Source organism: Orcinus orca, chromosome X (genome assembly GCF_937001465.1).
Source record: "Orcinus orca chromosome X, mOrcOrc1.1, whole genome shotgun sequence".
NCBI classification, from domain to species: domain Eukaryota; kingdom Metazoa; phylum Chordata; class Mammalia; order Artiodactyla; family Delphinidae; genus Orcinus; species Orcinus orca.
Genome location: NC_064580.1, coordinates 101899344 through 101922943, shown reverse-complemented (window position 1 = coordinate 101922943; position 23600 = coordinate 101899344).

Genomic DNA, 23600 nt, shown 5'->3' with positions numbered 1-23600 from the left:
GTGCGGTAGGGACTGCAAGATTGTAGAGTAGAAAGAAAAAAAGAATATGAGCTTTCTAGATAGAAAACAAAGTAGCTGGTATCCAGAGAAATGGAGAATGGAATAAAATGTGGAAATAGGAATAAAAGGTGGAAACTTTTTCCAAGTGGAAAATGGAATAAAAGATCAAATAATATTAAGATCTAAGTAGATATTTGATCTGGAGAATGTAGAGCAGTGACAAAAGCATAGATTTGACAACTAGTCATCTCTGTTACATTTGTGATTCTGTCATGTAGTAGCTAGATGGCCTTGGGTGAATTCTTTCACTTCCTTTTTTTTTTTTTATTGAAGTATAGTTGATTTACAATGTTGTGTTCATTTCTGCTGTACAGCACAGTGACTCAGTTATATATATATATATACTTTTTTATATTCTTTTCCATTATGGTTTATCACAGGATATTGAATATAGTTCCCTGTGCAATACAGTAGGACCCTGTTGTGTATCCATTCTATATATAACAGTTTGCATCTGCTAATCCTAAACTCCCATCCTTCCCTCCTTGACACCCCGCTTCCCCTTGGCAACCACAAGTCCGTTCTCTGTGTCTGTGAGTCTGTTTCTGTTTCATAGATAGGTTCATTTGTGTAATTATTTCATGTCTTTAAGCCTCCTTTTCTCCATGTGAAAAATGAGGACACATTATGTATTCAAAATGCTGTGAGAATTAACTAAGGGAACATATATAAAGCACCAAGCAGTGCCTAAAATATAGTAGGGGCCTAAAAAGTGCTGTTTTCCTTGATAACATTGGAAAAGGAAAAGCAACAGGACTCCAGTCCATCGGAGGGAGATTAGGGAAACAGAGGGACTATGGTCCCGGCAACATTACAAGACACCGGGACTCAGGTGCAGAGAACAAAGCAGAGTCCACGTATCTGAATCATGGAGCAAGGAATAAGGCAGAAATCTAGTTGGGAGAACTGAGGTAAAAGATGATGGCTGATGGGTGATTTCATGTTATATAAATTTTACTTCAAGAAAACTATTAAACACATAAAAAATAAAAGATTATGAGTGAATATAAAGCCAAGTTGATTTAACGTACCATAAAAGTTGGTCTGATATACCTTAACTTTTTTCCTTCCTAAAGTAAGGACCCATCCTAACAACTAGACTGGGGCTCTGTGTGTGTGTGTGTGTGTGTGTGTGTGTGTGTGTGTGTGTGTGTGTGTGTGTGGCGGGTGTGTGGAAGCAACGGCCCCAGTTGTGGAAGGAGGTAACCAGCAGAGGTCACGTATAGATGGCATCTGTGGCCCCATCAAGCGCCATAATTCTGTGATTTGATTTCACAGAAATACGTACATTGTGAAGCAACTGGGGCAAAAAAAGCCCGTGCTTATTCTGGCTTAGTTCGAGAGTGGTAGAATGAGAACTGGAAGAGGTGTTTGTTGGTTTTGTTTTGTTTGTTACAAATCAATTTGAGAATGAATGAAAGCATTAGAAACTCTCTCCCCCAAAAGACACCTAGACACATGCATGTGGTTGATATATAATTTCAGGAGGTTCAAAGATCCCCTGAAAATATCTGGGGCAGGGTGTTACTCACAGTTCTTTCCATCACCCACTGATTCTCTACCACTTTTTTTCTTTAAAAAAATATGTTCTATATTTCAGGCATACTCTAAACACTTTATCTGATTTAATTTACTTAATCCTTATGGCAAACCTATGAGATGGTGTGGTAGACTAATAATGGCTCCCAAAGATATGACTCCATCCTAAGCCTTGGAACCTGTGAATGTTACCTCCTATGGTAAAGTTTTTTGCAGATATAATTAAAGCTCTTGAGATGAGGACGCTATCCTGGATTATCCAGTTAGCTTTAAATGCTGTCACACATGTCCTTATAAAAGAGAGGCATAGGGGCCTCCCCTGGTGGCGCAGTGGTTGAGAGTCCGCCTGCCAATGCAGGGGACACGGGTTCGTGCCCCAGTCCGGGAGGATCCCACATGCCGTGGAGTGGCTGGGCCCATGAGCCATGACCGCTGAGCCTGCGCGTCCGGAGCCTGTGCTCCGCAACGGGAGAGGCCACAACAGTGAGAGGCCCGCGTACTGCAAAAAAAAAAGAAAAGAGAGGCATAGAGAGATCACACACACACAGAGGGCCACGTGGGGGTAGAGCAGAGATTGGAGTGATGTGGCCACAAACCACCAAATACTGCAGCCACCAGAAGCTGGAGAGGCAAGGCAGCATTCTCTCCTAGAGTCCTTGGAGGGAACAGGACCCTGCCGACATCTTGATTTCAGACTTCTGGCCTCCAGAACTGTGAGAGAATACATTTGTTTTCTTAAGTCACCCAGTTTGCTAATCCACTCTTAGATTTCTAATCCTCGAAAATGGTGTGAGATAATATATGCTTTTTGTTTTATGCTGCCCAATTTGGGATAATCTGTTACGCAGCAATAGATAACTGATACAGTGAGATAAGTGTATTTAAAAAAAAAACCCTGAAACCCATTCATGGATCTTATAGCTGGAGTATAGCTTAAGAATCCTTGCTAAAGTAGTAAAAGGATATAACAAGGTAGGACTGTGTCAGAAATTTATTGTTTAATGTTTCAGTGAACCAAGAGAAATACAGGATCTCAAAACTGCATTAGACTCAGCAGTGCTTAGACTTGCCCTAGAGTACTGTATCTAATTGTGGACTGCTTAATTCAAATGACATGTGGCAAACTTTAGCAGAGTTCAAGGAAGAACCATCAAAATGATGAGACAGTAGCAGGGTAGGAAGTGTGGAAAGATGAAAGTGAAGAGTTGAGCCTCAGCAAAAGGTACATAAGGCGTTAACTAACAACATATACTGCAGTGCCCTCCTTACTCTAGGAATGTTGTATATAAGAGAAAGGATGCCTAGAAGTTTTCACGTATTTCCTCCAGTACCTGCCATTATGCCTAAGATTTTGCTATTAATAATATTCCTATTTTATTTTACTTTAATTATTATTTTCTAGAGTCTCGTTGTGCAAATTCCTGTGTAAAAGGTCAATTTATTAGGTGCTGTCTTATGAACTGATAATCAGGGATTTGTTTGCCAGGTTCTCTCCAACTAAGTCAGCTAAGCACTAGTCTTTAGGCGGGATGGTACATTGGTTAGGAGCATGGACTTGGGGGCCAGAAAACCTGTGTCCCCATCTTAGCTTGATTCTTTAACAAGCCTGCAACCTTGGGAAAGCTACTCAACCTCTCTGTGTCTATAAAACGGGAGATAATAACTCTAATAGTACCTTGTAAAGATTAAAGGTGTTCATATGTGTAAAACTCTTAGTGAAGAAGCATATAGTAGATGTTATATCAATGTTAGCTATTATTACTTTCCTATAATAATAATTATTAGTTTCCCAGCCTTATTTACTCTTCTGACTGGTAAGAAGAATACTTTCCAAGGTAGTTCCCTGGAGCTGCCACGTGGTCCATTCTGGGGTGAACTGAACTCACAGGGTAGTTCAGGAACTCTGTCCCCATACCCTCCTATCTGTGATTAGAAAGACTATGGATTTTCCATCAATCCAGAACATTCATGTTTTCTTTCCAAGTGGGAGAGAGTAGAAGGAACTTTTCCTATATAATCCCTGGTGGTCCTCCTGCCTGCCAAGTTATTTGGTAAACCCACAGTTCTGGCTTTCCAGGTATACCAGCCTTTTGCAGTTTGGGGACATGGGTTTCCTGCTTTGCTCTGCTGAAATTAAAATTTTTGCTTCCTCTGATTATAGTAGCTATCAGCCACACCCAACTTCTAAATCTAAGGCAACTCTAAGTTGCCTATTTACCTTTGATGGAGAGTTTTGTTGAGCTTTTTAAGTTGAGGGCAAAAATATATATTTCTTTCCTCATTGTTTTATGTAAGTCTCTTCTGTTTGCAAGTAAGAAAACTAATCTTAAATCAGCTTAAGCTCCACATTCTCACTTTCTGTGCTTAGTTCAAATTTCTGAGAGAGAAAATGTCATTGGCTACTGGTCATCCAGTGGGTTGGCTACTCTTAAGTTGGGCGTCTATCTCTGGGGGTAGGTAGTGGTGTTTATATAGATAAGGTCATGGCCTGAGAAGACAGCCCCAAAGGTGTAAATGACTACTACTTTTGCCCATATCTAGGGCATGTACTCCTTTATTGGTTATATTTATTTTCTTCTCATGTGAGACTCACAACCTAGTTTACCACTGGGCTACCTCTTCGAGGCATACCTTTTTGTACTGTGATTTTATGATTTTATTGTGTCCATCTTATGCCAGGAGAAGGCTGGTCAAGTCTTGTCACTGCCATGTCAATATTCCTCTTAACCTTGAAACTTCCCTGACCCTAGCTCATGTCTTTAGGTTCATTTATTTTTTTGAAGTTAAATAACCTGATGAATGAATCCATTGGTCTACAGCCCACAAGGAATATAGTGCCTCCTACCCATAGCCTGAAGAGCTGAGATTTATAAGGGCATATTTAGAAAGCTGAGCAAATTTTCACCCCACCCTTCCTGCTGCGTGAGGGCACCATCTTATGCCAGGAGAAGTAGCAGTTGACACACTCCCATGCTCCCTCCATGCTTAGAAAGAAGTAGCTAGCAACAGCAATATTTCTTCCCTTTGTAGAATACAGATCTTTGGTATAAAACACTTAAAGGTTACCAACTCATGAAATAGTGGGTGGCATAGTAGAAAACACCTGACAAAGGGGGTCAAGAGACCTGGTCTGTAATCCCAGATTGAACCACACCACGTGTATGACTTTTGGCTTCTATGCAGAGAGTCGGCCTGGTGCCGTCCATAAGGCTAGACTAACGTTTCATTATTTCTCAGAACCAGCTGGGTTGCTCTGGAAGCTTCTAAGTTGCCTATGCAACATAAATATTTGTAAAAAACCACAGTTCCTCATTCAGCATTTGCTCTCATACTGGAGTGACTGCTTGCAGCTGAGCCGTACTAGGCATCCCAGGATGAATGCTGTAATGTTGAGGTATGTGTAGCATTGACGGGGCTAAAGGCATGCCAGAAGCTGACTTGGGCCAAGGGTTCCCTCTCCCTTTCCCTGAATGTGCCTCTTGGTACTCTGTCCATCTTAAGAGAATGAAGACTGGCAAATTGCCTGCCTCTTTTTATTCTGTTTACTCTGCAAATGCTAAGAGAACTATGAGGAAGATAGACTGAAAATTAGATCCTAGAATAATGGGTCCTTGAATTGAGAGATGGAAACTCTGGAGCTGTGTTTATCCGAGGCATCTGTTTTCCTGCTTCTTTGTCCACATCTTTGGTAAAGAGGTCCTCCTAAGTTCCAGCAGCCAGGTGGAAAGTTCGCGATGGATGGCTCACATCTAGGGCCCTAGGCTAAAACTAAGCTACTCTTCAGAGGAAACAGAAGCCTGTGAGCCAGCCTGTTCAGTGCCAGCCTGTTTCTTAGTAGTAGTAGAGTCGGTACTTTATTATGACAGCTCCTAGCACCCGCCTTGTTCAGCTTGATATGTTTGATGATCGATGTTTTGGACCTTGGATTTGGTTGATAGCATGGTGGTCTGTAGCATGGTGAAGCCATTTGACACTGGGAATAAAGAAGTAGAATTAGCTAAGACTATATATACTTGCTTTGTGTTTAGCGTCATTTTGCTATGGTGGTTTCTAGGTTCAGTTGACGCTCCTATAGATGCTAGAACTCAAACAGATTTCTGCCCAGTTACTCATTTTCTAATGTATGTGCAAGAGAAAGTTCCACTTTCAAAGAATCCAGTTATTTTCTTCTGTCCTTCATCTCTTTCATAATAGTAATACTAAAAGTCCCATGTATCAAGTATTTTTTGGCAGTCACTGTACAATACATAACATCTACCATCTCATTAAATCCCCAAAGTAACTCTCAGGGGGTTGTTATCATTCATTCCATTTTATAAATAAGGATACTGAGATTCAGAGAAATCAAGTCAACTTTTTAGGATTGGACAACTAAGTTGCAGAACTGGGATTCAACTCCAGATCTGTCTAATTTCAGCATGCATATTATTAATGACTACTCTATACTATCTCCCATTACATTATATTGCAAACAGTTTCAGTAATCACAGGAGTATGGCTTCCTAAGGTCAGAGGGTTAGGTTCAGCAACTCACTTAAGTGTGGAAAAAACATAGAGCACTTTGGCAACATCTACAGAAAATCAGAGAGGTAACTAAATGACAGAATGACAGATACTAGAGACAAAGACTCTTGGCCAGAAAGAGTTCCACATAAATAACCAGCCACAAAAATAGGTCCACCAGTGCCACAGTGGCATCTAACTCAGTGGCGTACATATTGAACTAAAGCATTTAGAAATCATCTCCAAAAGCAAAGGTAGAAATATAAATTTTGAATGAAAATAAAAAATCAACCTCACTTGTAATTAGATAAATGCAATGTAAACAACATTTTTTTATATCTTCTTAAACCCTTTCAGATTTACAGTGACGGAAGAATTGATGATAGTGTTGGAGAGATTGTGAGGAAAATGGGTGTTCTAGTTTGCCGCTGATAGCAACATAAATTGGTTAATACATTTTTAGGAGGAAATTTATAAAATCAACCTCAGTTGAAAAGTGGATAGCCCTTCATTCAGCAGTTCTACTTCTAGAAATTTATCAGGCAAATATCTATGTATAAGGATGCTCATTTCAATGTTGTTCATATTTGGCAAACTTGAGAACCAGTTTAATTACTACTAATAAATTGTATTAATCACTATGATAGAATAATATGCAGCCCTTAAAATGATATGTGACTGTATTTACTTATATGAAAAGAGATTCAGGTTATAAAACCTTATGTATAGTAATCATTTCATCTTTACCTATGTGTCTGTCTAGGAAGATATAATTATAAAAGGTTAGCTAATTATAACTGGGCAGTGGATATTCTTTTTCTAATATGTGTTTTTTTCCTTCAACGTTTTACAGTAAGTAGCATCACTTAAATGATCTGAAACGTGTAAAACTTTTCTTTCTTTTTTTTTTTTTCTTTTCTGGGCCGTGCCACAGGGTTTGTGGGATCTTAGTTCCGCAAGCAGGGATTGAACCCATGCCCTTGGCAATTAAAGCACAGAGTCCTAGCCACTGGACCACCAGGAAATTCCTAAAACTTTTTTTTAAAATTGACGTATAGTTGATTTACAATATTGTATTAATTTCTACTGTACAGCAAAGTGATTCAGTTATATATATATATTTTTCAGATTATTATCCATTATAGGTTATTACAAGATATTGAATATAGTACCCTGTGCTATACAGTAGGAACTTGTTTTTCCATTCTATATATACTAGTTTGTATCTGCTAACCCCGAACTCCCACTCCATCCCTCCCCCTCGGCAACCACAGATCTGTTCTGTATGCCTGTGACTCTGTTTCTGTTTTGTAGATAAGTTCATTTGTGTCATACTTTAGGTTCCACATATAAGTGATATCATATGGTTATTTGTCTTTCTCTTTCTGCCTTACTTCACTTAGTATGATAATCTCTAGGTCCATCCATGTTGCTGCAAATGGCATTATTTCTTTCACTTTTTATGGCTGAGTAGTATTCCATTGTATATATGCACCAAATCTTCTTCATCCATTCATCTGTCAATGGACATTTAGGTTGCTTCCATGTCTTGGCTATTGTAAACAGTGCTGCTATGAACATAGGGGTACATGCATCTTTTTGAATTATAGTTTTGTCTGGATATATGCCCAGGAGTGGGATTTCTGGATCATATGGCAACTCTATTTTTAGTTTTTCGAGGAACCTCCATACTGTTTTCCATAGTGGCTGCACCAGCTTACATTCCCACCAACAGTGTAGGAGGGTTCTGATTTCTCCACACCCTCTCTGACATTTATTATTTGTAGACATTTTGCTGATGGCCATTCTGACTGGTGTAAGGTGGTATCTCACTGTAATTTTGATTTGCATTTCTCTAATAATTAGCGATGTTGAGCATCTTTTCATGTGCCTGTTGGCCATCTTTATGTCTTCTTTGGAGAAATGTCTATTCAGGTCTTCTGCCCATATTTTGATTGGGTTGTTTGTTTTTTTGTTGTTGAGTTGTATGAGCTGTTTGTATCTTTTAGAAATTAAGCCCTTGTCGGTCGCATAGCTTGCAAATATTTTCTCCCATTCCGTAGGTTGTCTTTTTGTTTGTTTATGGTTTCCCTTGCTGTGCAAAAGCTTGTAAGCTTAAGTCCCATTTGAAACATGTAAAACTTTTTTTCCACTTACAAATTATGTGTTAGAGCTTGTCAGTGGTGGGGTGGGTCAAATCTTCCCACCAATGTTGCATAGGCACTTGGTGTCACAGTAGATTATGGATATAGGAGGAAATGTACCTGAATATTTGAAGCTTAGTAACAAGAACTGGAGGTCTAGCAAAGAAAAGTAGTATGGGTAGTATGTGGAGAGTTAGGCAGATTGGTGGCCAGTACCTGGGCAGTCGTGGAAGATTTGGAATCATTAGAATACAGGGCAAGACTATTCATTTCGTGGTGCCAATTTTCTTATATTTTAGTAACATATAGTTCCTACTGATATCCTGCACAAATTTAATGACTGAGGCCTTTTAGACAGATAGGGCAGAGTCAGGAGAAAGTCAGCTTTGTGTCACAGGACAGTCTGGTATGATCTGACTCTTTGAAGCTTGCTTTTTATACCACAGTTGTCATTGGCTGTCTTTTATTAAAACAGCTCCATTGAGGTGTAATTTACATACCAGACATTCATCCATTTAAAATGTCCAATTCAGTGACTTTTAGTAAATTTAGAGAGTTGTGCAACCCTTCTCACAAACCAGGTTTAAATTTTCATCTCCCTCTGAAGAAACTCCATTAATTAGCAATATAATACCCCATTTTCCCATCCCCTCAGCTCTAGGCAACTACTAATCTACTTTTTATCTCTATGGACTTGCCCATTCTGGGCCTTTCATTAAAATGGAATCATATAGTATGTGGTCTTTTGTGATTGGCTTCTCCACTTTCTTAGCATAAGGTTTTCAAGGTTCATTCATGTTGTAGCATGTCATAGACTGTCTTCATGGCATTGAAAGAGAAAAGCATAAATGATTAATGAGAAGCCTTTGCTCTGCTCAAAAGGAAAAACATTTTTAAAGACCAAAAGGACTGTTGCAGAATGGACACTAAAGACTGAGGATTTAGGACAAGTGAGAAATGAAAGGGTAATAAGAAATCGAAAGACTCTACTTGTGAAATTGAAACTGATAAACTCAATGAAGAGAAAAAAATTAAATATCTTTAAGTGGTTGCAGGAACTAGAAGAATTGGGGCAAAACTGTAATGTTTCGCTTTATATAATAAACAACTGCTTAAAATTAATGCAAAGTTTCAGAGGAGATATGATACCTGCTCAAGAGAAGATAATAGAAGAAAGTGATACTTTAGCTCTTCGTCTTTGGAGGTATCTCACTGAAAACCTTTTTGAGTTGGATTATGGATAACATTAGGGGTGGCAATAGCAGGACTGCTGGATCTCCAGAAAAATTCATCAGGTCCTATTAGAGGAAAACAGACAGGAAGAAAGATCTACCATCATGATTTGGGAGATAGAAATTTACTGTGGTTGAGGGGCGGACAAAATGGGTGAAGGTGATCAAAAGGTACAGACTTCCAGTTATAAGTAAGTCCTGGGAATTTCATGTACAGATGATGACTATAGTTAATGACACTATTGTATATTTGAAAGTTGCTAAGAGAGTAGGTCTTAAATGTGCTTGTAAAAAATGTTGCCATTTGCAGCAACATGGACAAACTTGGAGGGCATCATGCTAAGTGAAATAAGTCAGACAAAGACAAATATTGTATGACATCATTTATATGTGGAACCTAAAAGGTACAATGAACTAGTGAATATAACAAAAAAGAAACAGACTCACAGATACAGAGAACAATAAGCTACAACGGTATATTGTATAGCACAGGGAATATAGCCAATATTTTATAATAACTATAAATGGAGTATAACCTATAAAAATTGTGAATCACTATGTTGTATACCTGTAACTTATACAATATTGTACAGCAACTATACTTCGACTTAAAACATGTTCTTGTCACAAGAAGACAAAAATGGTGGTGATGGATATTGACTTGTCTTATTGTGGTGATCATTTTGCAATATATACAAATACGGAATCATTATGTTGTAATCTGAAACTAATATCAATTATAGCTCAATAAAGTATATAATATGTAATATATAATCTAAATATATATATGAAAAAAAGACTCATGGAGATGGCAGACATACTATAGATAAACAAGAGATCCAGAAGGAATATTGGCCTATAGAACAAACTCTGTTGCATCAGAGAGAGGAGACTGAATAAACTATGTATATGAAGGGAAAATATGGAAAATTTGAGTGTTGAGCTAATAAGAAATGAATCATAAATATCTGTGGAAATGTTATTGCTTTATTTGGTAGTGGGAAAGGACGATAAATATGTATAATATGTAAATAATTTTGCTAATTAACAATCTACAAGGACCAAACAAGATTATGACTGGAAAAGCAGTTTGAAAAACAGAAAGCGCTATGCAAATGTAGTTGCCATTGTCATTAAGTTTTGTGCTTTACACTCTAGATTATTCTCTTTGCAGCAAACTATTCAAGGATGCTGCTTTATTGTCTTCCTTGGCCAAAACCCCATTTTGTGGCCTTTGGATTTTGTATTTTTCCTTCGGTCATTGTCTTCCCGGTTCTGATATGTATTCCATATTGCTGATTTTAGTTGCTTATCCTACTTGTCTCAGCCTTGCCTAGTCTCTTGGTTCTTCTCTCTATGTGGTAATCCCAGTATCAATCCCACTGGTCTCTGATTTTCACTCAGTCTGAAGGCTTGCGGCATGTAGTGAGGTGGGGAAGATGCATGGGGTCGTGTCCATCGTGCCATTTCATGCTCTTTGCCCTCCTTTCTCTGCTTCTTGTCTTTGTTAGTGGTTCCATCATGGCCTCACTGATTCAGGCTTACAAACGTGAAATCTTCCCCTCCTTCACTTAAAATGTTTCTGGAACACCTACTCTGTACAAGGACCAGCTGTGCTAAATAGTAGAAGGAGCTCTTGCCATCAAGGAGCTCATAGTCAAATGTAAAATAAGGATGTCTACATAACTAATAATAATATAAAGGTTGATACATGCTATGATGAAGTTGCAAGAAAAGGACAAATTTAATTGACACTGAAAATGAGAAAAGGTTTCACAGAGAAAGGGATATTTGAGCTGCATGTTTTTTCCTTAAAGGTGTAAATTTCATACAGTAAGTCACCCTTTTTAGTATACAATTCAGTCACCCCATAACCACCCCCCCCGCTCCTCTGTAATCAAACCTTCCCCCTACCCCCAGCCCCTGACAACCACTAATATGTTAGTTGTCTATAGTTTTGCATTTTCCAGATTGTCATAAAAAACGAGTAATATACTGTATAAAAAGAAGCCAGTGTAAAAATGCTTTATAGTGTAACACATTTGAGATTCATCCATGTTGTTGAGTGTATCAGTAGTTCATTCCTTTTTATTTCCAAGTAATATTGCATTTTATGGGTGCATCACAGCTTGCATATCCATCTACCAGTTTGGGTTGTTTCCACTTCGGGGTATACAGGTTTTTGTGTGAATATGATTTTTAATTTCAGTTTGGTAAATATCTAGGAATAGAATTGCTGTGTTGTGTGGTAAGTTTGTGTTTAAGTTTATAAGAAACTATCAAACAGTTTTCCAAAGTGGCTCTACCTACCAGCACTATATGAATGTTCTGGTTGTTTTGCATCCCTGCTGGTACTTGGTAATGTCAGTTTTTGGTTTTTTTTAATATTATAGCATTCTAAATAGTGTGTAGTGATATCTAAATGTGTTTTTAATGTGATTTCCCTATGGTTAAATATGAACATCCTTCCATATCTTTATTTGCCATCTGTATATGTTGGGTGAAGTTTCTATTCAAATATTTTGCCCATTTCTAATTGAGTTGTTATTATTGAGGGTTTTTTCCCATTTTTATTGAGTGTTATTTTAACGACTATCTACTTTTCATCACCCCAAAAGGAAAGCCCATACCTTTTAACAGTCACTCTCCATTTTCCTTACCCCCAGCCCCTGGCAACTACTAATGTACTTTATATCGCTATGGATTTGCATATTCTGGACATTTCATATAAATGGAGTCATATAATATATGGCCTTTTGTGTATTCATTTTAGCATAAATTTATTCAAGGATTATCCATGTTGTAGCATGTAACCAGTACTTCATTCCTTTTAGGGCTGAATAGTATTCCATCGTGTGGATATATCACAATTTGTTTATCCATTCATCAGTTAATGGACAATTGGTTTATTTCCATTTGCTGACTATTATGTGGTTTTTGTTTTGTTTTGTTTTGTTTTTTTGCTGCACCGCATGGCGTGTGGGATCTTTGTTCCCCAACCAGGGATTGAACCCAAGCCCCCTGCATTGGAAGGTGTAGTTTTAACCACTGGACCACCGGGGAATTCCCTGCTGGCTATTATGAATAATGCTGCTATAAACATTCATGTGAAAATTTTGTGTGGATATGTTTTCAGTTCTTTTGGCTGTATACCTAGAAGTGGAATTGCTGGGTCATATGGTAACTCTGTACTTAACTTTTTGAGAAATACTGAGTTTTGAGCGTTCTTTATATATGCTGGATACAACTCATTTATGAGATATGTGATTTGCACATATTTTTTTCCGAGTCTGTGGCTTCTCTTTTCATTATCTTAATAGTGTTTTTTGAAGTTAATTTGTCCGTTTTTTCATGGATCATATTTCAGTGTCGTATCTATGAAACCTTTGTCTAAACCAAGGTTACAAAGATTTTGTTCTATGTTTTCTTCTAGAAGTTTTATAGTTTTAGGGTTTACATTTAGGTCTATAATTCACTTTGAGTTAATTTTTGTGTATGATGTGAGGTATGAATCAAGTTGATTTTTTGCATGTGGATATCCAATTGTACAAACACCATTGCCTTTATCCTTTGTCAAAAACCAGTTGGCCATATTTGTGTGGGTCTATTTCTGGACTCTCTATTCTGTCCCTTTGATCTATAGGTTTATCCTTTTGCCAATATCACACTCTCTGAGTACTGTAGCACTATAGTAAGCCTTACTATCAGGTGGAGTGAGTCCTCCAACTTTGTTCTTTTTCAAAATTGCTTTGACTATACTAGTTCCTTTCCCTTTCCATATATGAATTTATTTTTCAACCAACTTGTCTATTTCTACAAAAAAAAATTTCCTGCTAGAAAAAATTTTTTTAACATCTTTATTGGAGTATAATCGCTTTATAGTGGTGTGTTAGTTTCTGCTTTATAACAAAGTGAATCAGCTATACATATACATATATCCCCATATCTCCTCCCTCTTTCATCTCCCTCCCACCCTCCCTATCCCACCCCTCTAGGTGGTCACAAAGCACTTAGCTGATCTCCCTGTGCCATGCGGCTGCTTCCCACTAGCTAGCTATTTTACATTTGGTAGTGTATATATGTCCATGCCACTCTCTCACTTCGTTCCAGCTTACCCTTCCCCCTCCCCGTGTCCTCAAGTCCATTCTCTACGTCTGTGTCTTTATTCCTGTCCTGCCCCTAGGTTCTTCAGAACCATTTTTTTTCTTTTTTTTAGATTCCATATATATGTGTTAGCATACGGTGTTTGTTTTTCTCTTCCTGACTTACTTCACTCTGTATGACACACTCTAGATCTATCCACCTCACTACAAAAACTCAATTTCATTTCTTTTTATGGCTGAGTAATATTCCATTGTATATATGTGCCACATCTTCTTTATCCATTCATCCGTCGATGGACACTTAGTTTGCTTCCATGTCTTGGCTATTGTAAATAGAGCTGCAATGAACATTGTGGTCCATGACTCTTTTTGAATTATGATTTTCTCAGGGTATATGCCCAGTAGTGGGATTGCTGGGTTGTATGGTAGTTCTACTTTTAGTTTTTTAAGGAACCTCCATACTATTCTCCAAAGTGGCTGTATCAATTGACATTCCCACCAACAGTTCAAGAGTGTTCCCTTTTCTCCACACCCTCTCCAGCATTTATTGTTTCTAGATTTCTTGATGATGGCCATTCTGACTGGTGTGAGGTGATACCTCATTGTAGTTTTGATTTGCATTTCTCTAATGATTAGTGATGTTGAGCATTCGTTCATGTGTTTGTTGGCAATCTGCATATCTTCTTTGGAGAAATGTCTATTTAGGTCTTCTGCCCATTTTTGGATTGGGTTGTTCGTTTTTTTGATATTGAGCTGCATGAGCTGCTTGTAAATTTTGGAGATTAATCCTTTGTCAGTTGCTTCATTTGCAAATATTTTCTCCCATTCTGAGGGTTGTCCTTTCGTCTTGTTTATGGTTTCCTTTGCTCTGCAAAAGCTTTGAAGTTTCATTAAATCCCATTTGTTTATTTTTGGGTTTGTTTCCATTTCTCTAGGAGGTGGGTCACTGCTAGAAAATTTTGACTGTAATTGTAGTTGAATTTGTAGATCAGTTTGGGGAGATTCGACCTCTTAACAATATTGAGTCTTCAATCCATAAATGTGGTGTGTCTCTCCATTTACTTAGGTCTTTGATGTTTTTCAATAATGTTTTGCCGGATGTTTTTTTCCCCATGCATACAGATCTTGCACATATTTTCCTAGATTTATACCAGTATATTTTATGCTTTTTAATGCTACTGTAAATGGTACATTTTTCTTCAATATCCAACTGTTCATTGCTAGTATATAGAAATACAATTTATTTTTACATTATTTACCTTGTATCCTGAGACCTTGCTAAACTCACTTAGTTCTGTCAGCTCTTTTGTATTTTGCTTGAGGTTTTCTACATAGACACTCATGTCATATGCAGATAGAGACAGTTTTATTTCTTCCTTTTCAGTCTGTGTGCCTTTTAGTTCTTCTTCTTGCTTTTTGCAGTGGCTAGTACCTCCAGAACATTGTTGAATATGAGTGGTGAACGTAAACATTCTTACCTTGTTCTGGATCTTTGAGGGAAGGCGTTCAATCTCTTACCCTTAAATACGAAAGCTGTAGTTTTGTAGTTTCCTCAGGTTGAGGACGTTCCCTTATAACCCTACTTTGCTGAGAGTTTTTATTAGGAATGGAGATTGGACTTTGCCAAATGCTTTTACCGTGTTTATTGAGATTTAATGTGCATATGATTTGCCTAGGTATCTTATTAAATTATAGATTCTGAGTCATTCAGTCTGGGAGGGCCTGAGATTCTGTGATTCTGCATTTCTTTTTTCTTTTCTTTTTCCTGGCTGTGCTGCACAGCTTGTGGGATATTAGTTCCCTGACCAGGGATGGAACCCAGGCTCTTGGCAGTGAAAGCATGGAGTCCTAACCATTGGACTGCCAGGGGATTCCTGATTCTGCATTTCTAATAAGCTCTGAGATGATGTTGATGTTGTTTGATAACAGACCACATTTTGAATAGCATAGACCTAGGGTCTAATCTATATGGTTTGAAGGGAAGACAGTACTGAAGGGTGCTGAAAAAGTAAGAGTTGCAACGAGAAATGTAGAGAACAAATTTTGTCCTGGAGGCCAGTGAAGGAGAGTATCAACAATGAGGGAGTCACCAACAGTTTTAAATTTGTTTTTGTTTTTATTTTTTAAATTTATTTATTTTTTACCAACAGTTTTAAAAGCTTCAGTATTAGATTTGTCAAACATGAAATTAGTGTTGGGTTTTTTTTTTTTAATTAATTAATTTACTTACTTTTGGCTGCATTGGGTCTTCGTTGCCGCGCGCGGGCTTTCTCTAGTTGTGGTGAGCGGGGACCACTCTTCATTGCGGTGCATGGGCTTCTCATTGCAGTGGCTTCTCTTGTTGCAGAGCACGGGCTCTAGGCACGTGGTCTTCAGTAGCTGTGGCACACGGGCTCAGTAGTTGTGGCTCATGGGCTCTAGAGCACAGGCTCAGTAGTTGTGCCCGGGCTTAGTTGCTCTGCGGCATGTGGGATCTTCCCGGACCAGGGCTACGAACCCGTGTCCCCTGCATTGGCAGGTGGGTTCTTAACCACTGCACCACCAGGGAAGTCCCTAGTTTTGGTTTTATAGCAGAAGTTGTACTATTTGTTTCTTGCAGATATCTGAACTATTTGAAGTATCACATCATATTATAAAACCAAGCCTCCCTCATTGTCCACATCTGTTTAGTTCCCAAGTTTGGATTGTGGCAGTTCAGATAAGAGAGAACACAACATGATCTGAATATATTTGGTTCCTGAGTGTTGAGTCATGAGTAGTAAGAGTCAGATAATGAGGAATATCTGTCTTAACTCAAAAATGTGTCCTAGGGCTTCCCTGGTGGCGCAGTGGTTGAGAGTCCGCCTGCCGATGCAGGGGACACGCGTTCGTGCCCCGGTCCGGGAAGATCCCACATGCCGCGGAGCGGCTGGGCCCGTGAGCCATGGCCGCTGAGGCTGCACATCCGGAGCATGTGCTCCGCAACGGGAGAGGCCGCAACAGTGAGAGCCCGCGTACCGCAAAAAACAAAAAATGTGTCCTAAAATATTTGGTTTCTATGTTAGTATAACAAAAGCTCAAATACTTATTTGTTTATATCTTTTTTGCCCCTACTAGCTGCATACTTCTTGAGATTTAGGATTATGTATTTGTCTTTTTCTTCTCAGACCCTTGTATTATCACTTGGTACATGGTAGATGCTCATTAAATGTTCACTGAATTGTTGAAATGAGCCAAAGGGAGGAAGGCAAATTATAGACTACTTTCTCAAGGATTTAGTAGTAGAGGGATGGAGAATGATAATCAGATAGGTAAGGAAGATTCAGGGTTGAATGAAGGCTTGTTTTCTTCTTCTTTTTTTTTTTTTTTTTTTTTTTGTGGTATGCGGGCCTCTCACTGTTGTGGCCTCTCCCGTTGTGGAGCACAGGCTCCGGATGCACAGGCTCAGCGGCCATGGCTCACGGGCCCAGCCACTCCACGGCATGTGGGATCTTCCCGGACCGGGGCACGAACCCGTGTCCCCTGCATCGGCAGGCGGACTCTCAACCACTGCACCACCAGGGAAGCCCTTCTTCTTCTTTTTTATTTTTAGCCATATAGGTATGTGGTTAATTGCAGGCAGGGAAGAAAGACCCAATAACTAGGAAGCGACTGAAGTTATAAGAGAGAAAAAGAATAATTAATAGAGCATGTTTCTGTAGCACATAAAGAGCACAAGTAGCTGGCTTAATCATAAGGGGGGAAAACATGACAATACTTTAACCCATTTTGCATTCAGTCACGTAGAATCTTCCTTTATCACAAAATCATTCAGACATAGCTTTCACTATAATCAGCCCTAATCCAGGAACTCATTGCTTTTTACCTGAGTAATTTATAGTTTGTCTGCTTCTCTTCGTTCTCATTCAAACTCTTCTTTGCAAGTGGCTGTTGGAACTCTCTCCCAAAATCTTTTCCAGAAACAATCTTCCTACTGGAGAACCCATAAGGGGCCCCTCCTATCTGATTTCTGATTTCAGCCTAGTATCTCAACCCCTTGAGATGGATGATGATGTTGGGTTGTTACTGTTTTCTTCAGCCCTAGATTTCTTTATAGGTTCCATTATCAGAGGCTAATATGTGACTCTTGATTCTGTTGCTATGTTGGCATCTAACACAATGAAATTTGTTCCTATAACTGAAAGTAAATGATGATAATACCTTCCATTTTCTAATCAGAGACAAGGATTTCTGCCAAGGAGACATTCTCAAAAAATTTTTATTTCAAAGGAATGCCATCAAATGGAAAGCTGTGTGTGTGTGTGTGTGTGTGTGTGTGTGTGTGTGTGTGTGTGTATATTTTATGTCACAGACATAATTTCTATTTGATATGAGTTTATTCTCGTGTGGGCTAATTGAGAGCTTACAGGGTACTTGTGTTTTGCAGTCTGTTGTTTTTGCTGTGAGCAAAAATTTACTCAGCTGATGAGAATATTTTGACAACTCTGCCTGTGTGTCCAGGAACTGCAATTTGGTATGAATTTTCTGGCTGCAATGACCCAATTTTAAGATGTATAATAGAATACTCTAAATTTATATGGAAATAGTATAGCTAGCCTGGCTCCCCACAAGGAGTAACAAACATTAAGACCTTGTACAGCTCCTAATATATAAAATCATAGGATGGAAACATCATGATTATTGTCTCCTAATCTCATTTGCAAATGTTACAAATGTTGTTTACTGAAATCAAGTTGTAACAAAAATTACAAAGAATTATGGTTTTTAGCTTGAGAAAACAGTTCAATTTTTTCCTTAGGAATGTCTCAGTCAACATTTTATGATGTATTTGTACCTTTAAAAATACCCATACTTTCTCAAAATTCTTCATTTCTTGATGGCCACACATATATATATGCCCAAATAATTAATTTTCAATAGTGTTCTGTCATTTTTCTATTGTGTTCAGTAGTTCAATAACTGTCTTTATGGTGCTTCATTGTGATTCCTATCTCCTCATTCATTTTTCAGCTATTTAACTTTTAAGATTCTGGTCACATAAAGGAATGCACACTGAGTTTTATGGATGACCAAAGGCAACCAGTGGCTCCGTGTGTGTGTGTGTGTGTGTGTGTGTGTACATTTATACATATATATGCACACACGTATATATAAATAAACCGACATCATTTGCATAGGTATGTTGTAAACTTTAATATTTAAAAACCTGAAACTCAACCAGCATAAGTACTAAGCTGTCATTATTTATTAAAGATGCCTTTACCATAGGATCAGTAAAACATTATTCAGCACTAGCTGACGGGGAAAGCAAAGCAATCTGCATTCCCCGGAAGTGTGGTGTTTTAGCAGCTTTCTCCTGTAGGGTTGAGGCTGGCTTGGCAGCATTGATTATATTGACCATTTTATGGGTCAATTGCCAGGAGATTGAACAGTTGATTTGATCTGGTCTTCTTCATGGCCAAAAGGTCCCGGTGGTTTGACTGTAATGGTGACTGAAACAACAAATTGAACTGTGAAAACAGTTGAATCAATGGTGATATGTGGACACCATCCAACATCTCAGAGAGATCACTAACATAGAAACTTCAAAACCTGATTTTCAGATTCAGCTGGGGCCCTTACTCTTGATGGCTAGCTCAGAATTGGTGTCGCAGTAGACAACTTTAATTGAGGGGATTTTCAAATTCTCCATAACGCAAATCAACATTTTAAAGGGTAGGATAGTAAAGCAGCCGGAAAGAAAAACAACGAATTTCTAGTGCTATTGAGAAGTCTTGAAAGCATGCCAAGTTAAAATGATGATGGACCATGATATGAGAATCTATAATGAATTTATAGCACAAACATCATGACTCATAAGCTTGTCACGCAAGAGCAATTTTAAAAAGGAGTCCTTGCAAATTGATACCTATGTTCCTTGCTCCCTTATATCCTGAAGTGACATTTTACCATGTACTAGGAAACTGTATAATACTAAATTAACATTAGCACTTAAAAAGAAGAGGCAGTATTATGAAGCAAAGATTTGTATACGTCCATTAAGGCTTAAGTATCCATCTAATTCTATGACTTTGGGCTCCACTTGTGACTGTGATGGCAATGCCTACACATATAAGGTGAAATGGGGGGTTGCAGCAATTCTCAAGATGACTCTGGTTGCAGCATCTCTTACCAAGGAAACTTATTGGGGGTGGGGGAGCATGAAATCCTCAAACTTTATGAGCATCAAATTTCCTTAAAACTTGCTTTCTTTTTAAATTGCCCTTTTTTTTTTCTTTGCAGTGGTGAATATTTGATAGTTTCATTTCTTGCACTGAGCTTTTTCCTTGCTTGCCCATATCAGAAATGTTACCATCCTGAGGATGCAGTATACCAGAAGTCTTCCTGGGTTTGAAACGGGGCGGGGGGGGGGGCATCTAATGAGCTATCAATAGTGATAACCATTTACCTGGGACTTTAGGTCCTCAGTATACAAGGTAAGGGTGGAAAGAGGAGCAACTCTGTTTCTAGAGCCTTTTACTAAGACACTGAGGGATGGCTTCTCAGATTTCTGTTCTTGAAATGTGAGGCCTGAATGAGAGAATGTGAATTTGAAGCAGGTTTTGTCAGAGATCTTTTGTCTCAGGACATGAATTTATCTATTCGTTCAACAAATAATTTATTGAGTACCTGTTACATGTTAGGCAATGTGCTAGGTGCAGTGTATACAGTAGTTAACAATATAGCCATTGTCACAGACAGACATTAATTTTTTTATTAAAAAGTTTTATTTAAAATAAAATATATTAAGATAGATTTGGAATTAAAAATTTTATATGAGCTATTGCAGAAAAGGCCAGGGTGTTACGAATGAATAATGGAGACTGGTAGCACCTTTCAAATCGATGAGGGGAAGTCTCTGAAGAGTGACATTTAAGCGGACACCTGAAGGATGAGTAGGGTGTTAATCAGGTAAAGAGAGGTGGGCGGTGGGGATAAATGTCCCATAGCATGTGTGAAGGCTTAGAAGAGAGAGGCCCATGTGGCTGCAGGCAGAGAGAGAGGGAAAGATCGCTCAAGATAAACCTGGGAAGGCAGACAGAGGCCAGGTCATACGGGGTGAATTAGTTTGCTAGCGCTGCTGTAACAAGTACCACAGACTGGGTGGCTTAAAACAACAAAAATTTATTGTCTCATAGTTCTGGAGGCTAAAAATTCAAAATCAAGTTGTTGGTGGGTTTCGTTCCTTTAGAGGGCTGTGAGGTAGGGATGTGTTCCGGGCCTCTCCACTTAGCTTGTTATGTAGCCACTTCTTCTCCCTGTGGCTCTTCACATTGTCTTCTCTCTATCTGTGTGTCTCTGTATATACATCTCCTTTTTCTTTTCTTTTTTTTTTCATATATATAATGACACCAGTCAGATTGGGGCCTACTCTAATGATCTCACTTAAATTGATTACTTCTGCAAAGACCTTCTCTCTAAATAAGGTCACATTCTGAGGTCCTGGAGGTTAGGACTTCAACACATGAATTTTGGAGGGACACAGTTCAACCCATAACACAGAGCCTTGGAGGATATGTTAGTATTTTGGACTCTTCTCTGAGTTCCTAGAGCTGCCACTGAGGAATATTAGTTTTTAAAAAGATCCTTCTATTGTGTGGGGAATCTATTGTGGGGAGTTATATTAATTTTTTATGGCTGCTGTAACCAATTCACACAAATTTAGTGGCTTGAAAAACACACACAGATTTATTGCCTGCACTGCAAGTGAAAAGTCCAAAATCAGCTCTCTGGGCTAAAATCAAGGCAGCAGTGTTCCTTCTGAGGGCTGTAGGACAGAATCTGTTTCCTTGCCTTTTCCAGCTTCCAGAGGCCTCCTGCATTCCTTGCCTCATGGCTCCTTCCTCCATTTTCTTTTTCTAAAATTTATTTATTTAATGTATTTAATTTTGGCCGCGTTGGGTCTTCGTTTCTGCTCGCGTGAGCTTTCTCTAGTTGCGGCGAGTGGGGGCTACTCTTGGTTGCGGTGCGCGGGCTTCTCATCGCGGTGGCTTCTCTTGTTGCGGAGCACAGGCTCTAGGCGCATGGGCTTCAGTAGTTGTGGCATGCGGGCTCAGTAGTTGTGGCCCACAGGCTTAGTTGCTCCGCAGCATGTGGGACCTTCCCGGACCAGGGCTCGAACCCACGTCCCCTGCATTAGCAGGCGGATTCTTAACCACTGTGTCACCAGGGAAGCCCCTTCCTCCATTTTCAAAGCCAGCAATGTAGAATCTTCTCTCCTCTCTGACATTAGCCCCGATCATTACATTTTCTCTCTCTGACTCTGCCTCCCTCTTATAAGGACCCTTGTGATTACATTGGAGACTACTCTATAATCCAGAATAATCTCCCCATGTCAACATTCTTAACTTAATCACATCTGTAAAATCCCTGTTACCATGTAAGGTAACCCATACACTGGTTCCAGCGAATAGTTTGTAGACATCTTCCTGTGTGTGTTGTGGGGAGGGGTGTGTGAGGGGCATTATTTAGTCTACCACAGGAGTAAAGGATGAAAGCAAAAAGCCAGTCACAAAGCTTCTGTAGCCATCTGAGCAGGAGATGATTGTAACTCGGACCAGGTGGCAATGGAGATGGAGAGAAGTATTTAGATCGGAGAATTGTTTAGGACACAAAATCAACAGGCCTTGCCAATGAATTGGATAGGATAGGGGAGTGAGAGAGATGGGGTCAACTGTAGTTTGGTTTATATCTACTATGCCTCCTGGTTACTCTGAATGTCATCTTTATATCATAGACCAGGAAATTTAAACTTGCGTTTTAAAAATGCTCCTGTATATTTCTAAAAGGAACCATTTTTGCATTCGAAAAGAAGCTTTGTTTCTGTGCTTACTTTGGCATGGGTAGAAATTTTATTTTTAACTTTTTGGAAGAGTTGTGTAAAACAGTTTGCTCAGATTTGAAACCTTATGAATAAATCATTTGAAATGGCCTCCTAAATTTGCAATTTATCCCATTAAGTTTGAAAATGAAAAAGAAGCTCAAGAATTGGAAAATAAAGTCAACTAGCAAATGAAAATTGGTTGAATGTTCAACGTGCATCAAGAGCAAGTAGCAGTTGAAATACTTAAAAGAAAGAATTTTCCTGAGCAGATGACCAAAACTTGCACGTGGTCTGTATGACATTACAAGAAAGGAGGCTGGATTCTAGTTGGAGGTCTCCAGAAAAGTCCAATGGAGAAGACTGGCAAAGATATACCTGTTGAGAAGCTCCTTGACTGATTCCTATAATCAGGAGCTCCAGGGGATATTGAGGAATGAGGAAAGGGAAAACATAAAACTATATGGGCATTCTTGGGCGAGACAGCACATTACAGGTGCACTTGGAAGCAAATTCAGCATATGGAACTAATAACTATTTTATGATGTTTGACATATCTCTAGAAGCACATCCCAGAATCCCATTCAATGAAAAATCCCTTTAGGAAAAATAAATGATCAGCTTAAATGATGACTCTGCCCAGCAAACAGAAGAAAAGCTATTTCAGAAGTTGATGAGTTGTTGATTCATTTCTTTTTTGCAAGTTTCCAGCTGAATTTGGAATGAAACATATCTATTGCATCCGGCGCTTTCCATTTTGAATCGTTTCTAGTGCATTCTATAGTTTAATATGGTCTTTTATGGCAAGATGTAATTGTTCTGAACGGTCACTAGATGTCTTTTATTAACTCCAGTTTGGCCTAAATGGAAAAGATATATTAATGCTATGTTTGTTTTAGTGACGGAAAACTAAAGTATCGTACATATACCTAAGTCCATGTAGGTAAGTTTATTTGTACTAATCAAACAAACTGTCTAGAGCGTTAGAAACTCTGGGCCATAGCATCATCTAATAGATAGACTTATCTAGGCAAAGGAGTAGGTTCAGCACTTTTCCTCATTTGTTCTGCCTCTGTCTGCTCCAGCTCCCCCAGAGATGGGCCTCCTCCATTCACCATTTGAAATCTCAAATGGTCTGATCCTACTTTCTAATCTATAAACAAGTCATATAGTATTTAGC